The sequence below is a fragment of the Chanodichthys erythropterus genome, chromosome 14 (genome assembly GCF_024489055.1).
Source record: "Chanodichthys erythropterus isolate Z2021 chromosome 14, ASM2448905v1, whole genome shotgun sequence".
NCBI lineage: Eukaryota > Metazoa > Chordata > Actinopteri > Cypriniformes > Xenocyprididae > Chanodichthys > Chanodichthys erythropterus.
In genome coordinates this window covers 7951718-7967490 of record NC_090234.1, presented here as the reverse complement: position 1 = coordinate 7967490, position 15773 = coordinate 7951718, and the positions used below count along the sequence as shown (strand labels likewise).

The 15773-nt window shown below is 36.5% G+C and overlaps 1 protein-coding gene across 1 annotated transcript in view; it reads left to right on the top strand.

The window, feature by feature from the left end:
- The first annotated feature begins 288 nt into the window (after positions 1-288).
- rapgef4a (Rap guanine nucleotide exchange factor 4a) overlaps positions 289-15773 on the top strand; it is an 81384-nt gene continuing 65899 nt past the window's right edge. Inside the window, exon 1 of the mRNA XM_067408990.1 lies at positions 289-384. The gene's annotated coding sequence lies outside the window, so the exon portion shown is untranslated. The remainder of the gene's footprint in view (positions 385-15773) is intronic.

Here is a 15773-nt window from a genome sequence, read left to right as displayed (position 1 = left end):
CTTTCATTCTCTCATTTTGTTCTTTCTGGCCCGTGGGCTATCAGAAATTCTGGGCCTGATGGGAAGCTTTTACTGGAGCAGGTCAGAGAAGGACAAAGAAGCCTGGAGCTTTAGCAGAATGAGAGGAAGACAGAGGAAAACAGGAGAAAGAAACACAAATAGAGGAAAGGAAGGAGAAGGCTGGGGATAGATACCAAGATGGAGACACAGAGTTTGCGCTGAGAGGGACTGTCCCTCCGCAGTGTGTGTGTGTGTGTGTGTGTGTGTGTGTGTGTGTGTGTGTGTGTGTGTGTGTGTGTGAGGGAGAGAGATATATAGAGAGAGAAGCACACTTGGGAATTGAGAGGACCAGCAGAAGTTCTCTGCTCTATCTGATAACTCAAGGTGATGTCTTATCTCATCATTTCTGTGTCTGGCTGGCTCTATTTATAATCAGATTTATTTGTATAACAATTTTCATGATATGCATCATTTCAAAGCAGCTTTACAGAAAGTCGTACTGTTATGTCTATAATCTCTTAGTGCTTTACCATAGAGCACATTTTAGGGCTGGGTGACATGATGTAAAACAATGATATGAGTGATTTTGTGTGTGTATATTTTGTGAGTGAATTATAGTGTTGTCTATCACATGTATCAGTGCACAGTGGCTGTGGCATACGTCAGAGCGTTCAGTTAAGAGATTTAAATGTTGGTGAGTTTTGTTCTAAGCAAGTGTTTCTCAAAAAGTAATAAATGAAAATAAGATTGGATTAAAAAGGTCTGATGCTTGGGCAAGCGGACAAAATAAGGGATTTCAATTTTTAAGGTTTTGTTGTAAGCAAGCGTATACATTTAGCATCACTGAAGGTTTAAGTATAGATATGGCTTTAAGTAGTAGCATCTCTGATTTCAGGCAGAATTACTGTAACACAATGGTGTTCCTTACTGTGGTTTCAAATTACACAGTGGTGAAGATTTTGTCTAAAACTGACTTAAAATTTAGTAAAGATTCTGGTCTACACCAACCTATATGTAACTCAAAAAAGTGAGCTGCTAGAACATCTAAAGACTTAAGCATTATGGCGACAGTGGCATGGACCAAAAAACTCTAGTAACAGTTGATATAATATGCTTATAATTTAATAATAACTTAATATTTTAGATCCTTAATTATTTGTCATGCTTTAAAGAAATGCACTTATTTTGATATGTTGACTAACATACTAAATCATGTAAAGTACTTGATTATATATAAAAAACTATAATTTTAACTGTAGTGTGGTAATCAGTCTTACATTTAAATGTACTATATTGCAACTTCATCATTATAAATGTGTAATTACAAATATATTTAAATATGTGACAGAAATTACATTAAAGTATATTTTAGTTTAGCTTCATTTTCATTTCATTGCAATTAACATGTAATTAAATGAACAAAAATAGTACATTCATTTTGCATTTTAGTATATTCTTTTAAAGTATATTACTAACAAGTAATTACATTACAAGTAAGGCATTACAATATTGCGTTACTCCCTAAAAAAGTAACTAATTGCGTTACTTAGTAGAGGGCGCAGCTCAGACAAGAAAGCTCAAAACTCTTCAACAATAGAAACAAAAAATGAAACTCAAATGTGATGTCATTTTTGCTTATTAGTATGGTTGAATTGGATCATTGAAGGTCAGCAGCAAAGACATAATAATAATGGTTTATAAAGTGAAATTAAATACATAAAGTATATTTGTGTAATTCAACATTTAACAGGTTTGTGCAATATTCTGAGAATGCATTTCATTGTTTTTATTCATTTTGAGGAATACTGAATGTTTTTGTGCAAGTGAGATGAGTAAATGCATTTTTACATTTAGTCTAGAACTACAATAACCATCATGTTCAAACAGCGCACTCAACACCTCTGAACTTTACTTCTCTCAACATGTGGACAGGAGAGCTGTCAGTCAATATATGATAAACAAAGCAACTTGTGTTACATATTTGAAAAAGTAACTCAGATATTTTCTTGTAAATTTAAAAGTAATGCATTACTTTACTAGTTACTTGGAAAAAGTAATCTGATTATGTAACTTGTAATGCGTTACCACCAACACTGGTCATAAGTACTCTTTTTAAAAGTATCTTTACGTGTACTTCTTTTTCACAAGGGTAATGTGTGCTGACCAGCATATACTGTTGTTCATCATCAAGCTAAGTTGCTGCTGAATACTGAATATTGAATAGGAGTTGATATGTAAATATGGGTGGTCATACACTGTAAAAAAAATCCCTGTAAAATTTACGGTAAAAAACTGGCAGCTGTGGTTGCCACAGCTACCGTAAAAAAAAAAATCTGTTAAATTTAATAACGTATTTCATTAACTGATATAATGTTAATTTACCAACCTAATGAAGTACTAATATCTGTTTTGTACCTTTATAATACACTGACAGTCACCAAACACAGTGGTGATAAGAGTCACATGATGAATCAAAGTTCATCACAAGCAGCTTTTCCACAAGCTGAGGAGGACAATACTAATATATAGAAGGTGCACACAGTGTCACTCACACACACACTAAACACCATCATGGTAACACACATGACATTTTAAAAATGCAATAAACATTAATTTAACAACATTAGATGTAACATAAAACCCTAACGTACATAACTGATTAGAAAAAAAAAATGAGAAAAACTAAGAAGAAACAGAGTTATTTCAATGAAAATATATAAAATGTGAAGTGTCACGCAGGGAATTGTGGGAATGTCTATTTACGGATTTTCACTGTAAATTTTGCAATGAATTGTTATTTTTCACTTCCAAAAACTATAAATTTAACGGTATTTTACCGTAAAATTTCATTAAATGTACCGTTAGATCTATTACAGTTATTCACCGTATATAGTACGGAAACTTTCTGTAAACCAATTGACGGTTTTTCACCGCAGCATTTTTACAGTCTTTTACTGTTAAAATCACGGTCATTTTTTACAGTGTATGTTAATGAGATCCTGGTTGTGATATTGTGTGTTGTTTTTGCAGTTTGGTTTCATTAAATGTTCTGAGTGGACTGGGAAGGGTGTTTTTTTATTGTGAATGATAGAATATGTCTAGATTACACATCACTTTCTTTTACTTCAAAACAGCAAGACAAATGCTTTTTGTCCATGATTTTATCACTTTAGGATTCAGTTTAGTGTATGTTTAAGTTGTTTTGTAGTTGTATAGAGTCAAAACAAAGTAGTGAATGACTGCTCAGATGATTTATGTCTTCTTTCCTTTGTACAATTATAGATGTTATTCACATGTCTGCTGGGAAAGAGAGGAGTGTTTGTGTATGGGTTTGTAGTGTAATGCTGGGTCACTGGGTGGGATGCAGAGAAAGCTGACTAACAGGAAATCAGAGAGACACCGACCGTGTGTGTGTGTGTGTGTGTGTGTGTGTGTGTGTGTGTGTGTGTGTGTGTGTGTTTATGGGGATTTTGGGATGGGCAGGATGGCCATGTTTCCATCTCACATTCTCACCCACACCAGGTTACACACGGACACATATAAACACACATAGGAGATGTAAAACAAAAGTTTTTAGAATATTTCCTTGAGCTTTTGAAATGTTTTAAATCATCAGCTATATGCAAAAAAATATTTTACTTAAAAATATGCACACATTCACTCTTGTTTTTATGTGTAATATGTCAAAACCACAAAATGTTTCTGGTCTTGTCACATTCAGTTATGAATGACATGGAGTAGTTGGCATTACTGTATATTACTGAGGATCGTTGAACATATCTATCATAAAACAGCTGTCAAATATTAAATGTTTAGCTACTTACACATTCCGTGTACGTTTTGATAGTTTGTTTTCCAATTTGAAATGAAATACGCAGAAACGAGAAAACGGTCGTTTCCCGTTTTTTCATTTGTTAAAAAAAAACGGAAAAACGAGATTTTGACTCGATTTTCGTTTTTCCGGGTCACGGAGAGAAAACAGAAACACGACTTCAAAACTCGTTTTCCACTTGTGGGCGGTCATTACACGCCCCTTTCAGCCGATTGGTCAATCAAATCTGAGCCAGTGACGTCATCTTCAGTTCGTTCAACAAAATAACAGTCCTCTGCCGCTATATCAGTAGATGTTATAAATCGGCATTCTTCTGTGCAACCTAACGTGTATTTCACAGAAATATGTTTGCACAGATAAAAAAAGTTTAAAAAACCTACAGTAAATTGAATTAAGTCGGTTTTTAAGCTGTCATTGTGTTTTTAAAATGTAAAATGTACCTAAATGCCTATCTGTTACCAAGCGCATGGCATCCTTTGGGCTACTACCACCGATAAATAGGCTATACATAATGATAGACTATTCTCTATTATAGATCAGTGGCTTGTGCACTCATTTTTTTTCTTTTTTATTTTCTTTTTTTTTCTTATTTTAATGTTTTGTTTACATTTTATACATTTAAATTCAATCATTTAGCAGACGCATTCCTTGCAGTAGACTATGCAGTCATATTAGAAAATAGGCTATCCACTAGGTGGCAACACCTAATAACGTTATCACCATCGGGGGGCTTTTTAGTTTTCCTTAGCTTAAATGGCCATACAGATTTTATCTCTTAAATTAAACACTTTTATGAACACAGTGAACATTATTATATGTCACGGTTTACTTGCTATCCTCACTTTTTCTGTCTTTCCTTTGCTTTTGAATGAATTAGCTATAAATGGCCCTGAACATTTTACTTTCAATTTCGATTTAACGGCTATTGGCGATTCTGCGTCAGTTGCTTTAGTGGACAACAGCAAAACAAAAACTCTCGTATATTAAACATAGAACTTTTATTATCTATGTAATTATTTTATTATCTTTTATCATCTTTGTAATTATTTTATTTTGTAAATATTCGTGGCTTAAACAGCGGGAAAATTTACTGTATGCAGTTCTGGATGTTTTGAAAAACTTATTGAACTTATTGAAAAATTATTGTTGCCATGTCAATATAATTTCTGTTTTTCCCCCTGACTTTCAACTGGTGCGATCATCGTTTCATTAAGCGACAAGATTATATTAAATTAGAATTAAACGAAATTTGATAAATGTCTGTGAATCATTAAACAAATCCCAGGGGTTTACTTTTAGCCTACATGAACAAATAGCAGAATAAACAACAGAACATGAGGATTCATCATCATCACGCACCTGCCGCGCTTCTGAACGGAGAACAAAGGATTCAATTATATAAAAGGAATAAATAGCCTATGTCTGTGCGCGAAATTGATTTCACTTAAGTAATTAACATTACCAAAATGAAAGGGGAAAAAATGTGACAATATGTGTCGGTTCATTTTTGAGAAGTTCACAGAAAGGAAACCGAGACGGCAGAACATTTCTTTATTTTACGAGCATGTTTGTTTTTATTGTGAGCATACAAAATAATAGGCCTATTTAACCCTTCACAGATTCGAATGGTGTTACATACATTTGACCATAAATGTCTGAGTATTTTAAGTTGTTTCCGCTTTTATAAGAAATTTCAAGTGAACGCGTCGGCGCCTCACGCGCACAACATCAGTTTTAGTAACTTGACATCACAGCCTGTTAACTGTCAAAATAACATACATTCAACCAAATATATAAAAAGTTATACTGCTCATTTTAAGTAGGCTAGTCTGTGTAGGCGTTTAAATAATAAATATAGTTTAGCCTCCAAATCGTGAATATTGAAACATTTGGATTTGTGTCAAATTAGAGAGTAGTTATAACGCCGGTTTCTGTTTCAGTTCAGCTTTAAATTAATTCGTTTTGGCTTAACATTTATATATTATTTTTGTCATAGCTAAAATAGCTAGCCTATGTAGCTGTAATTTTGATCTTTAATGTTTGATCTTTACATATTCCCTCAATCTTTTAACCAAAGGGTTATTAACATTAGCCTATATTCAGCAGGCAATGTTAGGCTATATAAAATAAATAAATAAAGAGAGATGAGCTATTGTTCGTTTTTCGAAATTGCTTACACTACTTATTTATTGTGATTTATTCTATTTATTCAAAATAGAATAAAATAAAAACTTTTTTGTTTGTTTTTTGTTTTTTTAATCTGTGCTTTTCATCCGCTCCTCTGTGTGTGTAGTGCAGTTTCACTATGCATATTAAACTGCAAACAGCATTATAACAGTCTGTGTGCTGATTAACATTTCTGAAATAAATATTTCTGTGAAATTCGCGTTGCACAGAAGAAAGCCGATTTATGACATCTACTGATATAGCGGCAGAGGACTGTTATTTTGTTGAACGAACTGAAGATGACGTCACTGGCTCGGATTTGATTATCCAATCGGCTGAAAGGGGCGTGTAATGACCGCCCACATGTGGAAAACGAGTTTTGAAGTCGTGTTTCCGTTTTCTATCCGTGACCCGAAAAAACGAAAATCGAGTCAAAATCTCGTTTTCCCGTTTTTTTTTAACAAACGAAAAAACGGGAAACGACCGTTTTCTCGTTTCTGCGTATTTCATTTCAAATTGGAAAACAAACTATCAAAACATACATGGACCTTACACCTTACCACACGTTCTTTCACTATAAAAACGAAAAACATCGCATTGAAATTCACACTCGTCTTCAGTGAACAGCCACACAGCCATCATTTTGACATTGATGAGTGCTGTGTTTAGCCTTGGGTATACTTTGTTCTTTACACGTGTGCTAGTGCATGCACACAGTCGAACGCAAGGCCTTGCAAAGTATACTTCATTTGACTCGTATGCATACACAGGCGTTTGACGCATGTGCAGTTTTGACAATCTCTCACCACGAGTTACAACTCATGTAAATCTTGGTACTCTTTCATGCTAGAGTTGTACAAATGAGAGCACTTTCTAACCTCTTCACACAATCTCTCGTCTATGTTGGCCTCCATTGTCGCTGTAGCTTGCATGTGTTCCGGTCTGTTCTGTTTATGCAGTTTTTCTTTGACTACCTTGTGAACCCCAGGGTAAGTTTGCTACCTTGTGGATAAACTAATTACTGCAAAAAAAAAAAAAAAAAAATTAAATGTGCATGTGCGACCTTCACGTACTCTTCTGATGACAAAATCACCCTCGTGTACATGTAAAAAGTGAACTATACTTTGGGCTTTAGACTGCTTAGGCAGACCAACCTAAACATTTCTAGTTATTGGGGGACTTGTCATTGAGATAATGTTAGTTTTTGCTTATCAGTCATGTCAATTGTGGCTTTATGTTACATCTTATGATGGTGTTTTGTATGTTTGTGCACCTTCTATATATATAAATATTCATTTCAGCTTGTAGAAAAGCTTGTGATGTTGTATATTTTCAGTATATTCTAAAGTAAAGGTAATAAACTAAGCTTTTAGTAATTTGGTAAGTTATCATTATTTCAGTTAATGACATATACATTTTTACTGTACATTTAAGGTCAATCTGTAAAATTTAAAATGTTGCTACTGTATTTTTATGGTAAATTTCTGGCAACTGGCAACCACAGCTTCTGTTTTTTTTTTTACTGTAAATTACTCAGATTAGTTCCAGTTTGGCCAGTCACATTATTTGGCAGTCAAATTTTTTTGTAGTAAACATTAAGGGCCAGATTTACTAACTGCTTGCTCCCTCCTTTGGTGTTAAAAACTACTGTCAGGATTTACTAAAATCACGCAATGAAAAATTAGCGCTGAAAAGCAGTGTACACTGTTATTTTTGTGGCTGACTTTATTACATATGCATTTGTAGGAGTCTCCCTTGCAGTTTTCCCTTTCATGAATCATGTGAGGTGATTTACTAAGGTTTGCGCTAGTCAAATTACTGGTATTTGCGCTATTATTTACTGGTATTATTTACCGCCCCAAAAAAACCAGACTTAAACCAGACGCTAATTTGCACTGCTCCTGGTAGATTGTGTTGGTCATAATGGAAATGATCCGGCTGCGTTTGTGTTTTTTAATTTGCACGTCGTCAGTAGGTCACGTGTCGAATTTTCCACTACTGTCGGCGCTCTTTTGGAATTGCGCTAATTTGCCCTGTTTAGTAAATCTGGCCATACAACTGCACAGTTTCTTACTGATCACAACACAGCATGTATGTATGTGTGTGTATGTATGTGTGTTTTTGTATATACATACACACACATTATATAAATACAAATTTTATGACAAATAATTATATAAATACTAATTTTATGACAAATAATTCATTTTGATAAACAATATGATGGCTGATATAACATAATCTTGGTCAATACCGCATACATCCCTAATTTATATTTATTTCACCATATAATTAGCATTATATAATGTTGTTATAAATAGTACCTGGTGTTCCCGTTTTGGCTGCTTATTGGCATTTAGAGGAAACTATATTCATAGATAAAAGAACGCTTTGGCAGAAAACAGCAGCACCTGTAAGTAACTAATTTCTATTTCAAAGCCTGAAGCTCTGCGCTGGGTAATTGTGATGTTTGCTTGAATGACAGTTGTCTCTTTTGAAGCAGCATGTCTCTGTGCCTTTATAGAGGGACAGCTGGCCTTTAATCTGAGACAAACAGATCGTATCACAGCACAGTCTCTGCCTGTCTCTGAATTAAACCCGACTGCAGACACTGCGTGTCCATAGGAACTGCGCAAATTGAATGTGGCTTTTCTGATCCAATATTTCTATCCAAGGTTTGAGGAGGCAGAGATGGAAACTAGAGTCTGCGACTTGGATTCGAGTAGCACTTAAGTCGCAAAAAAAAAAAAAAAAGACTTGCGACTTGACTTGAATCCTGGCCTTTAGGGACTTGTCTATGAGGAGGGTTATTTTACCACAGAATATTCCCCCAAAACTTTTAAGATCAAGCAGTTTATGTGTCAGCATTTTGTTTTCAGTTGACATTGTTGAAAATGTCTTGAATGGCTGTTAATGTGACGCAGGACTGATGAAGACCAGCATATACACTTTATTTCGATAGTCCACTTTAGACATAACTTTGCAAGTACATGTCAACTAACTCTCATTAGAGTATTAGTAGACTGTTAGGTGTTAGGTTAAGTAAAATAAGTTGACATGTAGTTGCAAAGATACTTATAGTCAGTAGAATGTCTGAAGTGGACCATCAAAATAAAGGGTTACCCGAGCATTTTACAGCACTGGTTGGTGCGCCCATCTTGAGTCTCATGGGCCAGAAACATGCTCTCTGTCACAGTGGTTCACATCTGACTCTGCTTCAAGTAGTTTTACATCAAGTGGTGACCCAACACAGCACCATGATTGTTTATTGTACTAAAGTAAATGAAAATTATAAACAATAATACCATAACTATGGAATTACAAAAAGGAAAATCCATTAACATTAGTTGCGTTAAATATCATTAATTAACAGTGAACAATAATTTTATAGCCTGTTTTTGTCAAAGGGATATTTCACCCAAAAATGAAAATTCCAATGAAAATCCAAACAAAAAATCCAAAGTTAATGGGTCCCATTTTCTTCCATAGTATGGTAATGAAAAATACTATGTAAGTCAATGGGGTCCATCAACTGTTTGGTTACTGACATTCTTCAAAATATATTTTTTGTGTTCAGCAGAAGAAAGAAACTCATACAGGTTTGAAACAATTTGAGGGTGAATATATCATGATAGAATTGTCATTTTTGGATGAACTAGCCCTTTAATTTTTATTTCTACATAGACATTTTTTTTTTATTTCAAGTTGTATATATTAACATTTCTTAAGTAATACTTTTATTCAGAAATATGTTAAAATGCTCAAAAGTTAGAGTAGACTTTTACACTGTTACAAAATTATTTCAAATAAATGCTGTTCTTTTGAACTTTCTATTTATCAAAGAATCCTGAAAAAAATATCATGGTTTCTTCAAAATGTCACAGACACGTCAGGTTCCAACGTCACCCAATCACAGCGCGCACCTTCTGCAGAGTACTGATCACCGCCACCTGCACCTCATCACTCTCCTCATCAACAGCACTATAAAGCACTCACGCACACAGCACTCCACGTCCGGTCTCGTTTGCATACCCTTCATGTTTATGCTTACCACAAGGACTCCTCTTCTCATACCTACCTGTCTCCAACGTGTCTCTCCCCATTGTCTGCTTCGTCTGCTCCGTGAGTGTGTTCCCGTAAGCTTCCAAGTTCTCCAGCGATCTCCAAGCTCCAGCGTGTATCTCCCTGCAAAGAAAAGGACAGTAACTATCCCTCGTATTACCTGCTCAAGTCAAACTACTACCAGTTCTCTTACCTGTTTCATTCACCCTGCTCACCTGTGGTCAAATAAAACTACTGTTATACGTTACATCTGTGTCTGTCCTCAGTCTACTGTAACACAAAAATATGAAGCAGCACAACTGTTTTCAATGTTGATAATAATCAGAAATGTTTCTTGAGCAGCAAATCATCATATTAGAATGAATTCTGAAGGATCATGTGACACTGAAGACTGGAGTAATGATGCTGAAAATTCAGTTTTGATCACAGGAATACATTACATTTTACAAAATATCCACATACAAAACAGCTATATTTAATTACTTCTCAATAATACTACTCTATTTTAATCAAATAAATGTAGCCTTGGTGAATATAAAACTCAAAAATATTAAAAAAATCTCTTTGACCCCAAACTTTTGAACAGTAGTGCTCTGTAATGAATGTCCAGGATGAATGACCTCACTGGGTCACTGATGCTACATTTGTCCAGTCCTTTGATTATCTGTGATGGAGAGCAGGTGTGTCTGATTCCTCTGTCTCATCAGCCCACATGGCCAGGCTATTGCTGTCGCCCAGAGCAACGCTAACAGGTGCTCAAATGACTTGCCATAATAGCAGACATTTCCTTTTACTGCAATGATGCTGCTGCCTCCAAATCTGAAGTTCAGCCTCAGTGTGAAAGAGCAGCTCTGTGTCTCTCATTCAGTCAGATAATCAAAGTTCTGCTAAAGACCAGAGCACCAAACACATGCAGACTTGTTAAAAGCACATATATTATAAATTACTTGCAGATAATAAAATATAAATTAAATAAAAGACCACTTAAGTGTACTAAAGAGAGTACACTTTCATCACTGTTACTCAAGTAACTTAAAAAGTACACTTTGTAATGTCAAATTAAAAGTTTTACTTTAAAGTAAATTTTAAATCCTTATGTTTTAGTAATCTTTTGTCGTGCTTTAAAGAAGTACACTTATTTTGATGTCTTGACTAACATACTAAAGCACATGTAAAGTACTTGAATATAAGTGTAACTGTAGTGTGCCATTCGATATTACATTTAAAGTTAAAGTTTAAGATGTACTAAATTGCAACTTCATCCTTACAAATTTGTAATTTCAAATATGTTTAAATACATGACATGTATTTTTACAAGTATATTTTAGTTCACCATAGTCATTACTGTACATTCAACAGTAGACTTTAATCATATTTCAGATTTATATTAAAAATAATTTAATATATATATAAACTAATACATTTTCATATAATTGCAATTAGTGTGCATTACATTCAGTTTGCACTTAAGTACATTCTTTTAAAGTATATTATTTCAGTAATAAGTAGACTACTGTTTTTAAAAGTAAGATAAAGTGTACTTTTTCCCACAAAGGTAGTGCAAGTCACTTTTGTTTTTATATATTTTAAAGAGCTTATAAATTACAGAAATGTGGAAGTTGGCTTTGTTTTACTTAAAGAAACATATTGAAAATTCACATTTCTAACAATTTTATTCTTTTCAAATCAGTGTTGCACAGCAAAATCCCTGGTGTATATGAGATTTTTCATATTCAAATGTATTACATTTGATTCTCTTTATTGATGTCTTTGATTCATTTTTATATATCTTATTAAACTTTTCTTTATGAATTATAGTCATTGATAGCTATATATTCATTTAATCATCATCAATCATTACCTTATGTTGCATGATAATTTTTTTTTTTTTTTTTTACAGGTTATTAATTTCTTTAATCATTTACATATGTTCTACCATACACTCTGTTTGTTTGATTATTTTCAAATGTAAGATATTGTGTCTCTTCTGTGCTGTAAGATTGAGGGGTTCATCCTGTTGACAGGATGTGTTTTCCATCAGAACTGATTACGTGATGTACTTTGGTATCAAAATAGATCTGTTTCCATCTGTGCAGATGTGAGGTAATGTAAGATATGTGATATTCTCTTAAAGGTCTTAAAGGTGTTAAAACCACATTTGCTTTTTAAGTTGTTCCGTTTGCCTTACAAGGACCATGGTGACCTAATAAGACCTGCTAGTGTAGGTTCTGTCTTAAGTGCATCATTAAATGGTTGCAAGAGAAGTACAAAGAACTTCCATATGTACTTACCCAAGTCCCTTCTTGTCCCATAGATGCAGCATACAAAATGTCCTACTTTAAAACTTACTTGCTATTACAATTTTAATATTTACTTTATTTATTTATTTTACATTTTAAAAATGTGTTATTCCTTATTTAAATTCGATCTCTGACATAATCGTTGCTTATCTGCCTGGATCTCACAGCATCAGTCTAATTTTTCCCCCTGGAGAGTGGAAATGTTAAAAAGCTTTTTTAGTCATGACTTTAAAGTGGGCATGAAATGGAAGTTGCAATAGTCTTTTCTTCCCTATTGTGACGTAGGCTATATGGGTCAATGACATGATGGGTCATTTTTTGTCCAAAGGCCTTAATAATAATAAAACACCAAGATATGACATACAAAGTATGTAAGGTACTACAACAAGAACTCTATTATTGAATCCAAAAGGTTTTCATTATATTTTGCTACATATAAAGGTATTTTAAAGATTTTGAAGTGTCAAAATGTCATTCAGTTTAACCATCCGAAGTCAAATACAGCCATTTCATTTGTGATTAAAATTTCTTAGCATGTAATAAATTTATATATTGTTTTTTATTCTGGCATGATTTTATAACATCATATATCAACATAGTGCAACATGGTATTAAAATTATGTGTAGAAGTTATTGCTTTGTTATGAGAAAGAATGTCCAGACAAATGAATTTCATTGATGTCATTCGGAGAAACCAATATAAAGGGAACATTTTGGTTCAAGTCATGTGATCAATATCATGTGACAGGATGGGACATCATTCAGACACCTGCAATGGACCACGTGGTCATGAAGAAAAGTGGTGCATTTAAGGTGTTTGTCTATACAAAAAAATTGACTTTCAGAAATAGACTCAACCTAGGAAATATTCACTGAAGTTAAGTGACAACTAGCCCCAATCCCCCATGTATACAAGTTTGGTTGTTAGAGGGGCATGTAGATTAAAATCCAAAAGAGATATGCGTAATGGAGAATGAACGAATAACCAACACATCGAAACAGAGACCAAGAAGTTCATGACAAGAAATTAAACAAGACAAGGAAACTAAACATGACCGTGACATGACCTCCCACCCCCCATCCCGAAAAGCCTTGCGCAGTAAACAATAGTCCAAACTGAGGAGGGAGGGAGGGGGCTCTGGAGGAGGATGAGGAACAGGAAGAGTGAGACACTAGGGAGAAGACGACCAGAGGAACCAGGGAGGAGAAGAAGGTGGGAGGAGCCAGGGTGGAGACAGGAGGAATCATAGCAGATACGTGGGGAATCATAGGATGACCAATATCAATGACAGGATGCAGATCCATTGTGGAATCTATAGAGGGGAAACCCATGGGAGAGCCTTGGTAGGGAGGCTTGGCTGAACCTGGGAGATGACTGACTGAGGTGGTGCCGGTGGAGGTGGTGACCCATGTGGAGCCAAAGAGCCAGGGTGACACCAAAGGCCTGGAGAGCCACAGCAGAGCTGCAGGTGGAGCCAGAGGGGTGGAGGGTTGAAGCACAGCTGTTGACTCCAAATTCTGAGGTGGAACCAGAGCAACAATGGACCAAGGTGGTGCCAGAGGGATGAGGGAGCCCGTGGAACCTGAGAAATGACAGTCCATGGTGGAGCTGATGGGTTGGAGAGCCGAGGTGGAGTCTGGGTCTTGGTGGCTTGAGGTAGACCTGAGGAATCCACAGGCCAAGGCAGAGCTGGAGACTAAAAGGCTTGAGGCAGCAGAGTGGAGCCACCAGAGAAGGAGCTGAGGGACTGAAGGGAGCCAGCGGAGGCTGGGCAGAGGAACTGGCTGACTAAGACTACTTGGAACTGGATGGGACCAGTGGTGACTTTTGCGTAGCAAACACCTACTCATTCAGCTTATCATATAATAATTCTTCAGAAGTGAGGACAATGAGGCAGGAATGAGGGGCCCGGTGAAGCCAGAGGGGTGGAAAGTCAAGGCACAGCTGCTGGCTTGGAATTCTGAGGTGGAGCCAGAGCTGCGATGAGCCAAGGTGGTGCCAGAGGGACGAGGGAGCCTGGCGAAGCCTGAGGGATAACAGTCCATGGTGGACCCAATGGGTTGGAGGGCCGAGGTGGAGTGTGGGGCTGGGAGGCTTGAGGTGGACCTGAGGAATCCACAGGCCAGGGCAGAGCTGGAGACTGGAAGGCTTGAGGCAGCAGATCCGAGCAGTAGAGTGGAGCCCCCAGAGGAGGAGCTGGCTGGCTTAGGCAGAGAAGGCGGGTGAGGGAGGCTGGTTGGGACCACTGGCGATGAAGGAGACTTGGAGCTGGGCAGGACCAATGGTGACAAAGGAGACTTGCAATTGGGCTTATGCAACAGTGACTTAGATAACTTGGAACTGGACCAGCATTGACTTACACTGCCCTCCAAAAGTTTGGAAACACCCCTGGCAAAGTGTGGTTTTGGACAATATCAGCATAAATCCTTATCATTTTTTGGTGCAAATACATTAAAGTAACTTGACATTATCATTGAAGACCAACAATATTAATTTTCATGTTGATTACTGTAACAAGGTTAGTAGTTGTGGGAAGAAGGAGGCGGGGAACCGGCGAACATTCAACGTAACTTTAATTCAAAAATAAACAAAGAACAAAACGAAAGTAACCCTCGCGGACCTCTGCCGGCCACACAAACATAATAAAACATAAAATAAAGTCCAGGCCTGGTCCTCTCTCGTCCTTCACGGTAGTCGCTCCTCCTTTTATGCTCCCGGAGCTCCTCAGTGAGGGACTCAAGGCCGGTGCGCCTCCCAGGTGGAGCTCATTAACACTTGCGCCACCGGCCTCGCGCCGTTCCCTCACAGCTCTCGCCCGCCCTGGTCGCCACAATTACATAATAATGGCAATATATACATGTCAAAGTCAGACATGCCCCTTTGCCAGCTGTGGTGCTTGGTTACTGGTTATCACAAATTAAATTAACTAAATTATCACAAATTAAAAAGGATTCATGCCAATATTGTCCCAAACCCCACTTTTCTAGGGTGTTTCCAAACTTTTGGAGGGTAGTGTAGATGACTCAGAACTGGGATTATCCAGCGATGACTTAGACCACTTGGTATTGGGCTTATTCAGCAATGATTTAGACAACTTTAAACTGGACTTATCCAGTGATGACTGAGACTACTTGGAACTGGATGGGATCAGTGGTGACTGTTGCAAAAGAAACACCTACATATTTAGCTCGTCACATAATAATAGATTAGGAACCCATATACCCTCCGTGATGGATGCTGATTTAGGCTCACACACCTGGACAGACTCCATACTGGACTCAGGCTCCAGGATGAAATTAGCCTCTGGTGGTCTCTCTGGCTTTGTTTTCATGGTGGGCTTGGGCTTTTCCATGGCAGACATGGCTGATGGTTGGCTGGACTCTGGGTCTGGAGTGGGCAGTGTCCTCATCTG